The 17,191-nt window shown below is 36.0% G+C and overlaps 1 protein-coding gene across 1 annotated transcript in view; it reads right to left on the bottom strand.

Moving 5' to 3' along the window:
• The window catches only part of LOC121321207 (protocadherin Fat 3-like), a 120,589-nt gene extending 108,420 nt beyond the window's left edge, over positions 1–12,169 (bottom strand). The window contains exon 1 of the mRNA XM_041260108.1: positions 12,072–12,169. The gene's annotated coding sequence lies outside the window, so the exon portion shown is untranslated. The remainder of the gene's footprint in view (positions 1–12,071) is intronic.
• Positions 12,170–17,191: the final 5,022 nt, after the last annotated feature.

Genomic DNA, 17,191 nt, shown 5'->3' with positions numbered 1-17,191 from the left:
ATGCAACAGACAAACATGTGGACACAGAATTTTAGTGCAGGAAAGGATGGAAGATGTGAAATACTGCTGGTCTGCTTATTTACATATTAAGTCCCTTTTGAACAGAAAAGAAATAGAGTTTACTGCCTGTTCGCTTACGACGACCTTGCCATGCATTAAGAAATCAATCTCTGAAAAAAAAGAAAAAGGAACATCCAAAAATATAGTTTCACAGGCAAACAAAATGTACTCTGGACCAATTCCCAGTAAGTTTACTCAAGTTTGCTGTTTACCATCAATATTACCATAAATATCCCTGTAATTTAAAAGGTACTGAGAACTCAACTGAAAACACCTGGATCATATTACCAGTACAGTACACTTCCCAGCTCACTAAAACGGCAGGAATATATCCTTTCCTGACATATTAACACATAATAAACAAACTAATTTGCTACTGTAGTTATTGTAGAATGCATAACTGAATTCAATACAATGTTTTAAAACGTTAAATTACAATGTTACATTACTATGCCTGAAAAAGAGCATTGTTTTCCTTTTTAAGTTAACTATATAATATGATATATACACTGGTTAATATCAAAGCATGCTGGAGAGGATGGAATCTAAAAAATGTATAGATCTTGCCTAACTTCCTTTTGTATTAACTACTTAGGCCAATGTATTTGATATTTGGACGGCTATGAATAGTACAGTTTAAGCATGTTTGTTTTTTTTAAGAAAACAAATTATTGGTCATACAGAGTTGCACTGTTTAAAAAGATAATAATGGTCATTTTTATGGGGCGTATGCTTGAAGAGGGAGCAAGTCTGACCTACAATTCTTTACATTCAAATGGATCAATCAAAAAGTTGGGTCTACACATACTTAAAAAAATTTACTTGCTGGGAGAAACTGACGTGTACAGTAGGTGTAAAAATTGCGATACCAAGGATATTGGTGGCAAGTCAAATAGTGGTTCTGAGTATAGCAGGGTTTTACTTTTGAGCAATCATCTCAAACAACTACTTACAGTGGAGCAGCAACCACTCCCGTTTCTACCTATGAATACAGCTGTCCTTCACAATCAGATGGAGCACGTGTGAACTGTATGGACAGCAGCCAAGAGTACTTTAGACTGCACTTAGATTTGGGGTGACAGGATTGATTCCCAGTATGACAAAGCATATTGGTGTTACTGTTCAAAAAGTAAATGCTACAATGTACTCCTGTCACGTAGGGAAAAAGCTGCAAATCAACCGTTATTACCCTTCTTGAATAATGCCGATTTTTACTCTAAAACCACAAAACAGATTTTGCATACATTTCTACTTCAGTGACTCTATAGGACATATCATAGCGAATTACATACAACAGTAGATTTGAGTGGGGGAGCCCTTGTGCCGGTAAATTTCTAAATTAAAAGAAGTTATTCAACACTATTCATTGAGATCTTGATGACTCAAGTGTATTATTCTCCATAAGATAACAAAATCATGTGTAAAGCAGGCGTTTGCATGTAGAGCACCCAATGATTATAATGGTCAATCAGAAAGAAAAAAAAAAAAAAAGCACACAACAGAAATTCACATGCACTTCCGTTTCATATTTTTGTGTACCTAAAATTTATTGTGATGGGGAATATATGTGTAATGTTTAGTATGAAAACTGTAACCAGACTGTGTGTGGGGGGGGTTAGCCTGGAGAGCAAACATTTTAAAGAAATGAACAGATGATTTAGCATTAAACCAGGTTAAGATTTCATACACTAAATCCCTCTGCATTTGGTTAAAAAGAAGCAACATTCTTTTCATAGTCTTTTCAAGAAATATCTCACACTGTTACACTGTGGTGTTGCGCTCAACCTGTCTTTACCTCCACTTAATCCATTGGGATGCTGAACTACTTTATATGTAAATGAAGATGTGGCATTTCTGTTTAATTATTCTAATTAGTAGCCAGTTAAAACAATAGGCATGGCATACAAGAGTACCTCTTCTCCTACTGCTATTCTCAGTTTTACTGCCAAAGTGTGATCAAAGTGTGGAACAAATCACAGAGCACACCGACTCTAAGCCATTTCCTTAGGCAACGCCAGTCCTCCTGTGCACTTTGCACTATTTACACTTCAGGCAATGAAACCCTTCCAGGCCAGACTATTAGGGTTAAAGGGCAAAACTAACTGTTATCATTCAGAAAACGCTGACATTCGCCACCGGGTGGAAACGGTGCTAAATGGATTGAACAGCTTGGGCACACTGAAAGGAAAATAAATATCAGCCAGGAGCTTTTAATCAATTTCAGTTATATACTTTACTTTTTTTCCTATGTGACTATCAGCTAAGCTATCTATATCTACTGTACCATCAATGGTTAAGCACAGCCACAACCTTTTAAAACAGTTGTCATGGTATCTGCCTACATACAATTAATATAGTATGCATTTTCTGAACTAATTAAATTCATTTCAGCATTTTCTTCTTGTGTTGTTAAAGCTGACAGATACATTCATTTCAAAAGTTGGCAATAAATCATTTACAGTAAACTCAGAAATTGTACTAAAATAAGGTACATTTCAATCACTTGCTCTTTGAGGTAATGTGTATATATATATATATATATATATATATTTCCTAATAATTAAATTCTAAAGAACTTTTTTTTTTTCACAAACTAATTGTTATGACAAATTAGGCAACATGTTTCTTGACAACTGTAATGTTGTAGCTTGTTTGTTTGTTTATTTACTTAAAGTATTTCCCTAGGAGTACTTCCTTAGGCTTCTTGTTTCCAGTGAGCTGTGGAATGTAGGTAGTATTACTGAACAAAGCATTATTTTCAGTGACTTTTGTAACCCTAACAATCAGGACTCAAAATCACTGGCTCGTAGGCAGACCACCCTCCCCCCACAGAGTGCAGAATGTTGCTTCTGCCTTCTAGCTACATAATTCTCAAAGCACTTTGAAAGTTGCTGGCTGAAAACAGTACTTAGTGGTACTTCACTACTGAGGGCAGTAAACAGATTTGTGCTGCAAAGTCTGCTTTGGACTCGAAAGCTGTGAATATCACAAGTACCGCATGAATTAAATGCTTACTGTATATGTGGAAAAGCTTAATCATTACAATTGCTATTTGTGCTGGGTTTATACCAGCGCGATACTTGCGTGTTCCGGGTCTGTTTTGGCCAACATGCAGTTTTCTTTTGTGCACACTGTAATTGTTTCCAGTACTGCTGAGTGGCATGATGGGGTTTATAGGTCAATTTCATACTAAATTTGTATTTATGGTTAAACATTTCTTCAATAGGTTACAACATGCTTCAATCTAAGCCATCAATACTCCTTTTGCAAGACTTATTTTTATTATAGGCATCATTAATCTACCGTACAAACAAAGTCCTAAACCACAGACCTCCTTCTACTGAATTATGTGTTGTTAAAAAAGAAGAGTTTATATTCCTGGGCAGACACCAGCCGGATTCACATAAAAGTTAAAGGGTTGGAATATTTAGATCTGTCGCTATTTACAGTAGGTCTTAAGAATAGAGCCCAAACTGTCTTTGGAAACCAAGACACAAAGCTGTTTATAGATTAATTAACATTTTTGCATGATAAATTTGGCTCCAGTTCTTTGAGAACAATATAAGGTTGCACAACTATAAAATGAAAGATCTAAATGGGCCATATTTACTAAGGTTTTCTACAAGATACATTTACATTAGGGCCCATTAAAAAAAAATGCAAAGGCACATTTTCAGAGATGAATAAATCAATTATATCCACATTTATTCATACAGAAGATTTACAGGACCAATTGAGACTGTGGCCTCATTTACAAGGGGTCCTGCAAGACAAACAGTTGTAAGCAACACTATAAATACATGTGTGGTTCAAATTTAGCCAACAGGGCCTACAAAAAGAACAACATTATAAATAAAATGATATTGATAGAAAACAAGAAACTACCCGAAAATGATTCTTTAACTTCTCCTACCTGCAGTTTGTTTCTTGATAGGGTTACACTGTTATACTGGTTTCATTAGTCAATTAAACTGCCTTGTAATTGGTTCAAAAGAGGACCTTGGCAGCGTTACTTTCAAAAGCGGCAAAATAAGAAGTTGATTTTGTTCACCAAATCACTTTTGGTTTATTTTTTAAAGCGGTCAAAATTGGTACCCAATGACATTTTAATGTGACCCTTTTGAATACTGTGACCTGAACCAGGTTTGAAACGCTTTGAATACTGCACCTTTTGAAAATAATGCTGTTTAAATGTTCACAACAGTTGTCCATGAAATACTGTAATCACTGTGTCTTATTCAATAAATTGATGTTCTTTTATTGGAGAGTTGTTGCATTGTATTATTTTGGGTGCAAACTAAACCTTGTACCCCTAACTACTGTACCTCACAAAACTTATATTTTGAAATGTATTTAATTAGACTTGAGACTGTGTGCAGTCAGCAGGCATGACTTTATAGTCACTGTACTCTAATAGAAATTAAAAGTTCAAAAAAACTTTGGGTCACTTCACCACAGAAAGTTAAAATCTGAGTGAAGCATGAAACATGAACTGGTCAGATGGAAACAGGTTCACAATACAATGGAAGTTTGTGACTGACAGCAGCATGCACCAAAAACATGTGCCTAGAAAATTTGGAATGAGGTCCCAGTTTGATATGGATGTAGAACAACTAACGAGACATTACCAACATACAACACTGGAAGGGTGGCAGTGTTTAACCCTTAACCCCTTCTGCAGTTGCACTTAATTTGCAGCAAAATATTGCAGGTTTTTGACTGACAGAGGTTGCAAACTTGTTTCCCTCATACCATTACAAAAAGGCTTTTATTTGTGTTTTTATTATCTCTGCCGTATTCCTCTTCAGCAACGTCAGCAGATGGGTTACGTGGGCTTGTACTGTATGCTGCAGAAAATCAGTCAGCAACTATCTTTAAATATCATATGAAGAGGCTTTTAACAAACAAAAACGTTTGCCTGACTAGATTTTGATGGCCAGTAATCCTGCGTGAAATTCCTAACAAACACATACATAACAGAAGAGCCAGAGCTGGGTTGTGTTACAGTAAATAAGACATGTATAAAAAATAACTGTGTGCAGCCTAATTTCTGAAACTCAGTCAATGTAGTGTATTCTTACAGTAAAGGGATCAGTCCAATAGGTAACAGATACTGCCAAAGGCAGTAGAAGCTTTTTATCAGTTTCAGAGGTCACAATCTAATAGATTGACCTTGTAGAACACGTCATCCCATAATCTATTACAGGCAACCCTCATTTCTTCAGTACAGGAATGACTACAGCAGTCGATGTCTATTAACGTAGTGTGGCTTCAACAATCAATGTACTGTAGAACCAACACACACTTCAGCCTTTTCTGAGAACCAATCTATTTTCCTCAATTCAAGTGGTTCGCGCTGTTTGTGCTTGTTATTTACTCTCATTTACTAAAAAAAATCTAAAAAAATAATCCATTTCATCTGGAAGAGTAGTAGAAAGTGAGAACCCTTTACCAATCGCATCCTATAGAAGACACCTGGGTTAAAGGTGAATAGTTATGGAGTGCACTGAAATGTATTTTCCTCTAAACCTGAACGGAAATGTAACCCTGCACTCCTGTCAGATTGCAACAGAGAGCTTCATTAATCTTGGACTTGCATTCTCTGAATTCGGTTTCATAAGTGAGCCATCTCTTCAATGTTTTAAGTGGGATCTGGCCCAGAATGCCACAAGAGCAGGCGTATCCAACGAAAACTGGGTTCCCCTTTTCAGCTAGTCTGGATGAAAAAAAAAATTATACTACCCTCATTCTCTGAGAGACCACATTAAAAAGCTTTACAATACATGAATACACGTACTTCTGACTTTCCTCACACCAGCTGGCAGTGACCTACCCTTAAGTGTTTTTATAGTTAAAATAAAACATGCAAGAGAAACCATCTGAAATTGCTACATCAGTCAAACCTTATTAAAGTTTAAATACTGTTGCTGCTGAATGTTCTACTAGTCAATTGAAAGACAAATGGTGGAAAAAGCGCATTACAAAGATGGTAAAAAAAAAAAAAAGTGCTACTGAACCTTCCTGTAACCCCAAATCATCATACTATATAAGGGTCTGCCTCAAGATGGAGGTGATTTATGAGTCTGAATAACCCCAAAAGTGAACCAATTAGGAGAGCAGTAGAGAGGCAGGTGTGACACAACACTTTGGTCGATGGCTATTACTGCCCATTCCAAATTGAAAGCTTTCACTTCAATTTCCTCAGCTCTCCAGTTCTGATATATGTGATTGTATAGTGTTCAGCAGTACATTTATCAAACAGTTTCCTTACACTGCCTTGGGTATTTTTTTTTTTCTTTCTTCTCCAGGTTATTAAAATATAACAGCAAACTGCTTAAAATGGAGTATTACTCTGCAACAGCACAGTGTGGTTTTATAAAGAGGCTGTGAAGAGGGAGCCAAGCTTTTTTGCAGAAACTATTTGGAACAACATACTTACTTATTCCACACAAATAGGGCACAACAAAGGCTGTAGGGCAGAGGCTGCAGACAATACCCTGTTCACATTGATCTGCAGACTCTCTCTCCAGAGATAAGAATAAGGAAGTCTCCTTCAGAGAGACACAAGAGGAAGAACAATTATTTTTTTGCTGTTTATGTACAGTATGGACTTAATTGTAACCTACTTTGTAACCAACATTTGTTTACCAAGTTTTCAGTCAGTTATGGTATGTCCTTCTTTTCCCTGAATATAATTAGATTTCTGCAAAATTAATCTGTGCTGTTGAAGGTCAAACTGCCCAGACACTGTCACCAAATGTACACAGAACATGATTCCATACCCTCAGCCAATAAGCTTTCAGCTCTAATGGTTTTCTATTTGACGGCAGAAGCCTGCTGTGATGTAAGCCCATCAGCTGTGATTCAAATTGATCAGTGTACGTTTTTTCATTTTTGTAAGCCTGCCGGTGTCAGTTTGACTCTTTCCTGCAATGCAAATTGGCATAGATTAGCACCTGATATGCTTCTACAAGTGGAGCTGCAAAAGACTCAAAATATCCGCTGCAATGCAACCCATCTCATGATTCAACAGCAAGGGGCTCAGACTCAACAAACCGCTCGCTGACTGACTTAAACTCTGTGGGCTAATTTATATTATAAAATACAGTATTTTAAATGTGCAGTCTCTCATTATTTTTTGCAATGAGGAAATTAGCTTAACTGACTCAATGTTGCAATATCAGAACTCAGAACCATAAAAAAACAAAGCTTCTAAGGGTCCATGAAAAACAGTTTTGGGTCAAAATATACAATCCTAAATAGTGTCAAAAAAAAAAAAAAAAAAAAAAAAAAAAAAAAAAAAACACACAATGCCAAGACATTTCTAAAGTTTGTAATGATAAAGAAGGTTTTGATTTATCTGATTTTAGATTATGATCACACAGTTCTAAACACTGAAGAAAAACACTTAAACAATCTTAATGGCCGCAGGGAATTTCATAGGAATCCAACACCTCCCCAACACACTTTTTCTGGCAGTAACTCACTTTTTATCACTATTTCTTTGATAAAACAGTGTAACAACAAGAAGGGAGACAGATCTCTGTGTTTATCATTTTAATTTAAAAGACTTACATAAAATAAATCAAAGAGATAAGAAATGACAGGCACGGCTACACCCTAGTCTAGTATTCACACTGCAAGAAACTCAGGTCAGACCCCAAGAGCCTTCAGCTTGATTGCATCCAGTCTTAAACTTGTACAGTAGGTCTCAGCACCAACACTACAACAGGTTGTTGTTGAAAGATGCCGCGTGGCAGTCGAGCTGACAGGCTGCGCTTGGTTGACTTGGCAGTTGAAGATACAGGACTGATTGCTGTTGTCAGTGCAAAGTTTTGATTGGCCAGTTTGAGCAGATAATAAATTAAATTTGGACCAGTTGTGTCTGTTTAGCATTTGCTCTCCGATAGAAACTGAGCTTCCAATGCAGCAAGTCAAAAATGAAAAACCCAGTAGCTGTGACGCAGCAGCCGGCATCTACTGTCTGATAGAAGCCAGCTAAAACTGGAATGGCTTCTAATTTTGGGCAGTGGTCATTTTTAGGTCTTCAACTGAATATCACTTTCACACACAGTGCAGACTCCAAAGTATAGTATTAAGTAGGACAGTAGAATTGACTGTATTATAACATTACAGTGTTTAGAATATAGTTTAAAAATCCTAACATGAACTCACAAGGTGTTGAAGCACAGCAGTGATTAATAACAAAATGGTTTAGCTTATCTTTGTCTGCAAATAACCTAAGACGCCCTGAGTTTATAAAACAATACATCAACAGTCTGAGCCAACCTCGCTCAACGAAGAACCATTTGTTATTGCCCAAGGCCACTTACACCAGCGTGGAAACCTAAATTACACTTTTTAAAACGATGGTTTGGCATTTTTAGTTGATCAGTTATATTAACGACTAGCTGGCTTGTAAGACCAGGCTCGTCCTGCTGTTTATCAAAATGGAACACATTCTTGGTAGGTTGCTTAGAATCTTATTGTCACTGCAGAATTTCAAAAGAAGTATGAAGAAATATGAAGAAAATTAAGGTAAAAGTGTAAAGTTTAATTACTGAATTGTTTAGTACTGAACCATACTGTACTTTTTATCAAATATTCCTCTTATTTACAAGAGAATTTAGCCATGGGGCGTTTGATGGAACTGTGTAGTCTGTTATCTCAGCATTTTTTGTTGCAAAAACAGCAGCAGAGATCTTTGATCATGGAAGGTGGTAAACAAGTTTAAATATGCTGTGTCTGTACAGTACCCTGACTGTTATACTTTATACTGGCAGGGACTCACCCCTCTAACCTACAGCAGAAGCAAACATACTGCCAGATGAAGCATTAACACATCATTAAAGTACTGAAACTAATATCTGAAATCAAAATCAGTTGGTGTCTGGCAGTAATTAATTCCCTTCACAAACATCTATCGCTATATAATGTTCATAGTATTATCTAACCTACTTTTGCAAAGGAATTACAGGTTACTGCATCCTTCTGAAAAATAATCTGGCCTATTTTTTTTCCCCCGTTGAAAAACTACAGTTTGTTGTATTTTATTTCTCCACCCTGCTCCCGGGTGGCATTCTTATTTTTATTTTATTCATGATGTATGCAGTAGTAAAATGGACTTCATGACGGTTTCAAAGCACTACGTGGCGATGGGATTGACAATATTGGAGGGCAACTGGCTGTACAAATCACTCTTGTGGATGCACCTGAGAAACAAAAGTGGTCCAAGACTGTCAGCACTATGTTTTATTCACAATGCCTGGGGATCCATTTCAAATCACTTAATTAAAAAAAAAAAAAAAATAAATACTGTCTGTCAACTATGTAATTACTCACACAGTGTAACTGCTGCAGAATGCAGCGTGTGGATCACTGTCTGTGTGCACACACAGCAAGCTGACCTAAACAAATGTCTCCATAATTCTGCAAATTAATTCTACAAAAGTTATTACAGTTCAATTTGCATTATGCAGTAGTGGCGAATGTAATTTTCTTTCATTAAAAAAACATTAATAATCTGCAGAAGCTTTTTATTTTTTATTTGTTTTTAATTGCCTCTGCAAAACTAGTGCTCTTCACAGTGCAGATCCATAAAGAGCATGCGTTACCTAAAATCTTTGAAGCAACACGAAACCTTAATTTGGAAAATGATGCCAGAGTATAATTTTACTGTAAGTCTAGGCCTGTACTGAAATTGAACCAAGATACAGACCATTGTTAAGTAGACCAGTCGTACTCAACTAGCCCTCGAAATCAAATCCAGTCCAGGTTTTTGCTCTAAGCACGTTAATTGAAGCTGCTAAGAGTCAATTAACTCATTTATGATCTAGTTGGAATAAAGACCAGGACTGGAACAGATCTCGAGGGACAGCAGAGTAGCACTGAAGTAGACAGTGTCATACTTTAACATCTCATTGGAATGAGAACACTTCCAATTTACCTGAAGTGCATGTGTGGCAGGACTGAGGCTCTATGTGTAAAGTTTTTGTTTTATTTGTAAAGAAAATGTGTTTCACTTGAAAGTTGAGGCAACTAAAGTTTGTGTTAAATGTGGGAGGGCTGGGAGGTTAGAATTCCCCTCTCTTACTAATTAAAATATATGTGTAGCATGTGCCAGGTGTTGGAATTGATGATCAATTAACCTTGGCCGAAAGCCTCACGACTGAGTCGATGTGTAGATGAAAATAGAGACAAAAAGTCAAAAGACAGTGGGAAAAACAGCTACGAATAAAGGATTGCCTAAAAGCAACTCAGCCACTATAAGGGAGGTCCCGCTTCAGGAACTTTTCCAAATAGCTGGCCACCATGTGTTTAACCAGGGTCGTGAGAGAAACCATGGACCACTGTGTCTTTAACCAGGATCCATAGCATTTAGAAAAGGGATTCATTTAGGGGAACTATTGCTTAATTCTATCAATTCTATTAACCCATGTAGTACCTTGTAAACCTACTGAATGACACGTCCTAGTAATAACAAAATGTACTGTTAGGGCTTTAAAAGCCACAATACGTAAAATCAGAACTATATTTAATACACCCTTTTACAACCATACAGTGTATGCAAACACTGAAACCCTGAAATAAATAACGCAGGGCAATCTGATTTTCACTATTCATGCTAACAATGCCTTTTCAGCTGTATTGCAGATTTCGGGTGGATGAAGGCAGCTGATTAATACAGTTTCCTGCTCCTTCAGATATAAAAAGAAGTCAAGCACAAAAGAAAAAAAAACTCCCCTCAAAAACATGTAGAAATATTGAACATATCACAACAAAAACGTAAAGACATAATTCACTCCATTAATAAATCAAATATTTGTAGCAAAAAAAAAACTTCTTTCCTGATTATTTATTTTCAGGTGGGTGTTTGTTATCAGTAAGTATGTGATAACAAAGTAACCCAGCTTGAAAGAACCTCTCTCACAAAATGAACCACCCAGGCACTAATTATTACCAGCATGAAGAGACACACAGCCTGAATTTGGTGTTTCATGAGGATTTTTAATTTTTTTTTTTCCCCAGTAGGAGTGCACTGCTGTGTTGCGTTACAGAGTAGACCACTAACACGATGCTAATATTGGTAGTGCATTTCTCCCTACATTTAGGCTAATGCAGCTAGAAGGAAGTTCATTCTAACCTCTTTATAAAAATAGACCGTTCAGCGTACAGTGCGGCAATTACTTCCAGTGGGATGACATGTGATGTGAGGCAACGTTGGTATCTCGAATTGATAGTTAATTTATTTTATTTTCAATTCAATTTCTAGTTGAATGGTGACAACTGTCATTTTCATATTCCTTTGAACTAGTCGTGTACCGCATGCTGCACCTGACTGACACACACACACACACAATGAGTAGCCTGAACTGCATTCATAACCAAGCTTAACTGACTTTACATTCCAGACCAGCAAAAGCGGCGTTAGCTTTACAAGATACACTACTGTTTTCTTTCGTATTTGATTACTATTATTATTATTATTATTATTTTTATTTATTTAGTTTTCTAACCGAAACTTGAATGAGTTTGTTCATATGACCGAGCTACCTACATGGAAGCATGCCAGTGTCTATCCCATAGATTTTTGCAACACACATGATTCAATTCAGAACTGCACTAGTACTGTATTCAAAATATAAACTAATATAATAAGCATAATAAGTGATATATACATTTTTGCAAATCTTGCACTGGTTTTCGGGTTATTTTCGGTACCGCTGTGACACAATGTATCTCCGGTGTGTTCCCGTGAAATAATGCAAGGAGAGTAAATCAACGTCTTTTTTTTAAAAACACTTAAAACAAATATAAATTCTCGACTTGGCTGCTTTCAATGCAACATGCATTAACACTGGCAATTATTGTTCGTCCCTTCTCCCCCGAGTTCTCCCAAGTACAAAAGCAGCTTAATTCAAATAATGAACAACAGCACAGTTAGCTGTAACTTCAGATAACGTATACAACTAGAACCTGGCACTAACATTTAAAATGCTAATTTGACCTACCCTTTCCAGTTGTAGTAAATCCGTCTTGTTGTTTCTACTTGAGAGTACACATGGAAGTTAAGAGCACGCTCGTTCCTCTGTCCAGCAAACAGCGTTGTTGTTCCTGCACTAGTACAGTACACCAGTGTAGACTCAATCCGTTTCACAGGATTGAAGCGAATTGCCTGGCTACACGAAGCAGACACAGCGCCACCTACTGGGCAACATTAACATCGTGGTGACGCGAAGAGACCCAGGTACTCGATTGCATGTATGAGCAACTCGAAAAAGCTTGTTAAATTCAAGTGCAGAGGAAGAAATTAAGAAGCATGAAATACCGGCAACCCAGACTTGTCAAAGACGCACTGGACAGCAAATACTGGTACGATTTAAACAAGAACGACATTCTATTTAAGCAAGTTCAGAGTCAGATACAAAATCAATACCACGTTAGCAGTCTCAAGCCTAACCACCCCCCACCCTGCAAATCACAATTTAAGGTAGTGCGCTTACAAAAACAAAACAAAAAAGCAGGTTAGTTAACAACCAATTAAGAAAGGTAATAGTTAGACATAACACATGATTCAGCATGTCATTAAATGAAATTGAAATTCCCTGCCACATTCTGTAAGCAAGGCTGTGTAGTAAATCATGCAGGCACACCGTATAAATAAACTGTGATCATAATGCATGTGTAAATGGATTAATTAATCACGTTTTTTTTTTTTTTTTTTTTTTTATATATATATAAAAGCTGCATCTCCTTGTTGAAAGCTAATTTAGGTCACACTTGAAAACAACATTTTAATATCTTGTAAAATAAAGGTTAATTAAATGTAATTTAGGTCACAATCGTGTTAATCAGACTAAACATCAATCGCAGTTGCCACCAAATTTATATAAACGTGTTCAGTAAAAAACAAAAAACAAAAAACAAAAAAACATAATTTTATAAATGCAATAAATAAGAACAGCTTAATAATAATAATTGATGTAATTAAGAATGTTCTGTGGCATTTGGATATCCAAGGCAATGGATTATGACGGGATAATATTATACCAACCAGCACTGTAATACAGTTGTGCAAACAGTTATAACCTTTTAATCATCAGACAATGTTACCTGTTTATACCAACACACCTCTCACAGTTGAAGCCTGGTGAGCCAAACAAACGGACTTAAACCATGAATCACAAAGTAATAGGCACATTTTTTTTATTTTTTTTTTGTGAAGCAACATTTTGGATTGGCTTTTATTGCTTGAACTTTGTAATAGGAAAAATGACTTGAAATGTAACCTATAACTAAAAGTTGCTTGAAAGCTTGCCAGAAAACACTGCCAGGGAGTTTAGTTGTGTTTCATGGCCTATCAAACATTTATGGCTTTGGTTGACGATGCTAAATAAATCCATAATTTGATATTCAGGCATTACGCTATACATTATCCCCCATAACTGATCTCTATCTACTGGGCTTCAGTAGCTAATATTGCCCATATACAGTAATAGAACTGCAACTGTGCATGTTATGGTGTTGAATCAATAGGTCTGTGGCACTCCAGCAATGGTTTGTCTGTTCATCCTCCAGTAAGCTCCTCCCTGGCGTTTTAATGAAAGACAGCCTCTCCACTGTTGTATACTCTGGATACACAAGGTCATTCTTTAGGTTCAAATAGCATAAAATGAACCTTCATTTTTGTATTCAAACTAGATTGTAAATGGATGCCAAAATAATTCCTAAAACATGTAGTAATCAGGAAAGTAACACTGAACTGTGATTTTGTATAGATATTTTCTATTTACTACCTCACAATTGTAGTGGCACTTGTGGTAATTTCTCATTTCAGAAATTCAGCTTTTAGAATATTTTGTTCAGAACCAGACCCTGTGATTTAAAACAGAAATTAGGAAACCTGGTAAATATTAAATATTTAAGGGTTTGCCTTGATAATTTTGTAATTTTGCATTTTTTACAAACAAAGCTTTTCACAATTTTCATTTTTATTTTTTTGTTTTATCTGTATGCCTTTTTCAATTAAAATAATTGGTAGTAAAAATATGTTTTATACATTTAGAAGTGACAGGAAGCTCAGCTAGAATACACTGTACTGTGACTGTTCTGATTTACATTTCTTGGTGTTCGCCAGCTTTGATGGCTCCCTGAAGGCGTATAATTATTTCCTTTAAGTCACACTGGAGGATAATGTAAGAGTAAATATATAATGGTTGGGAAAATGGAATTGTGATCAAACGTGGCACACATTAGGCACTCAAGCAACAAATCTGTACAAAGAATGTCCATCTAGGCTTTTTCACTGATTCTCTGAAGAGCACAGAGCACATACTGTACATGTTTCTTATAGGGAATGCTAACTGGACTGAAGGAATTGTAATAGTAATTGTAATTGCAGAATTAAATCCAGGTTAGAGGTTGCTTCGTCTTGCCATGCCAATGCACAGCAACCCTATTGGCCGGGGCAGGGTTGCAGTAGGCCAATCAGGTCTTTGTCTTCAAGGATTTCCAAGTGAAGGGCTATTGGCTACAGTGAGAATGGAAGGTGATCGTTTATCTTTAGTCTCCCTGGGTCAATAGGTGGGTTATAACTATGAGGTGACATATTGGCCATATCGTTTTGAGAACTGGTGATGAATACACTGACAGAGAACAATAGGCCCATATAGCTTCTTATTAAGTTTGTACACAGTATTTAAAATGTTGATTGTCTTGTACTTGCATATGCCATTTCAAGAATAGACATGTCATTAAAATGCACATAACACATGTATTCAAATGATTAAAATTTCAGTTTAAAAATAACAAGTGTGTTACTAAGAAGATACTGCAGCTTTGGTACACAGAATTAGACCAAATTGTTTGGCTAAAGCAGCTTTTCAATAATTCAAGATCCTTAAATCCTACTGAAGACACTTCATTACCAGTATTGGAAAATATAATAGATCTGTTTATACATTTAGCATATTTATAGCATTGTAAAGTTTTGACAATAACATATAATAGACCCTCATACATATTGAGTGGAATGCTGTAGTGTATAGGGTTCATGCTTCCATTTTTTACAATGCAGCCAAATCACAATTGTATGCTAAATGGGTGAACAGTGTACTGCTCTGTAATAACGCAAATCGTAAAGGTTGTATTACACATTAATAAGCAAGCAAGCAAATACCTTGTTGTATGTTGAGAGTGGGAGAATATATTTTGTATAATTGTGGGAGTTGCTCACAGAGAAAGCTCTCATTATATATGTATGTTTTTTTTTTTAAAACAGATCCATGAAAGATTCATTAGCATCTAATTTAAGCCTTCATAGTTTTAATTAAAAGCAATGAGAACGTATCTCAACGTCTAGCCACCTGGCGTTTTCCTGAAAAACTAGCTTTTTAGGGTTACACTTATTAATTATACTTCATCAGTTTTTTAATTACTGTAAATTGGTACACAAAATATAATGGGGGGGGGGTGTGTGGGGAGGGGGGAGGGGGGGAGAGGGGTGGGGCTGGCGGTGGAGGGGGGCTTCAATTTCTCAATTGAATTTCAAATAAAATTGTTCTTCATGTTCATGTAAATGAACTGCATTTAAAATTCAGTTTACAAATGCATTTACCACATTTATACTGGCATTTACTGTTGTTAAATATGTTTTCCATACTTCCATTCCCTTGACCGTGCTTTACTACAATTTTTGTTTTTTTTTTTTTTTTTTTTCTTTTTTTTTTTTTATTTTAAACTGCCTGTTTGTTAAACTGTTTTTTTTTTTTTTTTTTTTTTTTTTGTTTTTTTTTTTTTTTTTTTTTTTTTTTTTTTTTCTTGTTTTGTTTTTTTTTTTTTTTTTTTTAACCTACCGTTTCCAAACTCTTACCATTGTAAACTTTTTTTTTTTTTTTTTTTTTTTAATGGCAAACCAGACCTCCAATTTCTTTGTCAGCCCCTAAAGGTAGTTTAAGCTTCACACGCTTCCTGCCTGTTTAAACCCTTCCTACCTCTGTATTGCCTTGTGAAGTAAATGGTAAACTACTGCAACTACCTTCAACAATGGAAGATTACGCATGTTGTCTGCAAACTCTGCTGTTACCCAGGGAAGCAACACAGAAATTTATACCATTTTCTCTGCAACTGTAATGACAGAACATGTTACAGTTTGGCATAAACAACATGTGCTGTAGTTGTGTGAACAGTTCACCACATCTATCAAGTTGACATAAGGACAATGAAAAAGCCCTCTTTGATGTCAGATAAGCTTAATATGGAATTGGTCTCAAATTCTACAGAGGACAGAATAGTTAAAACGTTTTAACCTCAACCATCTATTGGAAATATTGCAATAACATTTTAAAATTCTCATTTTTTTTGCAAATCAAAATTATTCAAATGACAGATACGGAGTACAGTTGCTTCCTTCAGAGCTCCTTATCCTGAATTTGCCCTTTTGTTTTTGAACTGTATCACTGTTTTGTTGGCATAACAATGATTTGTTTTGCCAAAGTTCATTTTAAAGATTTAACAATCCAATCCCATCCCCATTTAAAAACCAGATGAAAAACCAATGGTTCCATTCCAAAGCATTCAAATATTGCGACTCCTTCAGTTCTGGGAATTTATATTTTAAATCAATAATAATTGCACGGAGTCTAGAGCTTTGTTAGCTTGTTAAATCACCCTGGGATACGTGTTCGATAAGGACCCTATCCATATGCGCCAGGTTATATGTGCCCATGGTGCCTGGGCTCCACCAGTATTCTTGAAAGGGGGCCCAGCCCCACCAATGTTTGAACTTATATATAATAATTTTTCAGGCCTTTTGATGTGAGCAATATCTTTATATGGCCTAACAAATTCAAAAAGTGTTTAAAGCAAATCCAACAGCCCATACACTGACTGTTCTTATTCATCATTAACTGCTTGGTTCTCCCACTTAGTAGGTGCCTTGTTATGACAGAACTCACTGGCTTGTTGGCGGTTTCATATTCCTATAGAAGAATGGGTAACGGACCTTTTATGTCCTTTTCATTTCATTCAATACTTCAATACTTCCTTTGTCAGTCTAAGGCCTCTGACCTTTTATTTTGCACTTCTTTGTGTTAAAAACTTTTAGTGTTATGAACTTCACTGGATTCTAATA

This window comes from Polyodon spathula, chromosome 9 (genome assembly GCF_017654505.1).
Source record: "Polyodon spathula isolate WHYD16114869_AA chromosome 9, ASM1765450v1, whole genome shotgun sequence".
Lineage (NCBI taxonomy): Eukaryota > Metazoa > Chordata > Actinopteri > Acipenseriformes > Polyodontidae > Polyodon > Polyodon spathula.
The sequence above is the reverse complement of the archived record's forward strand: the minus strand, read 5'-3'. Positions and strand labels throughout refer to the sequence as shown.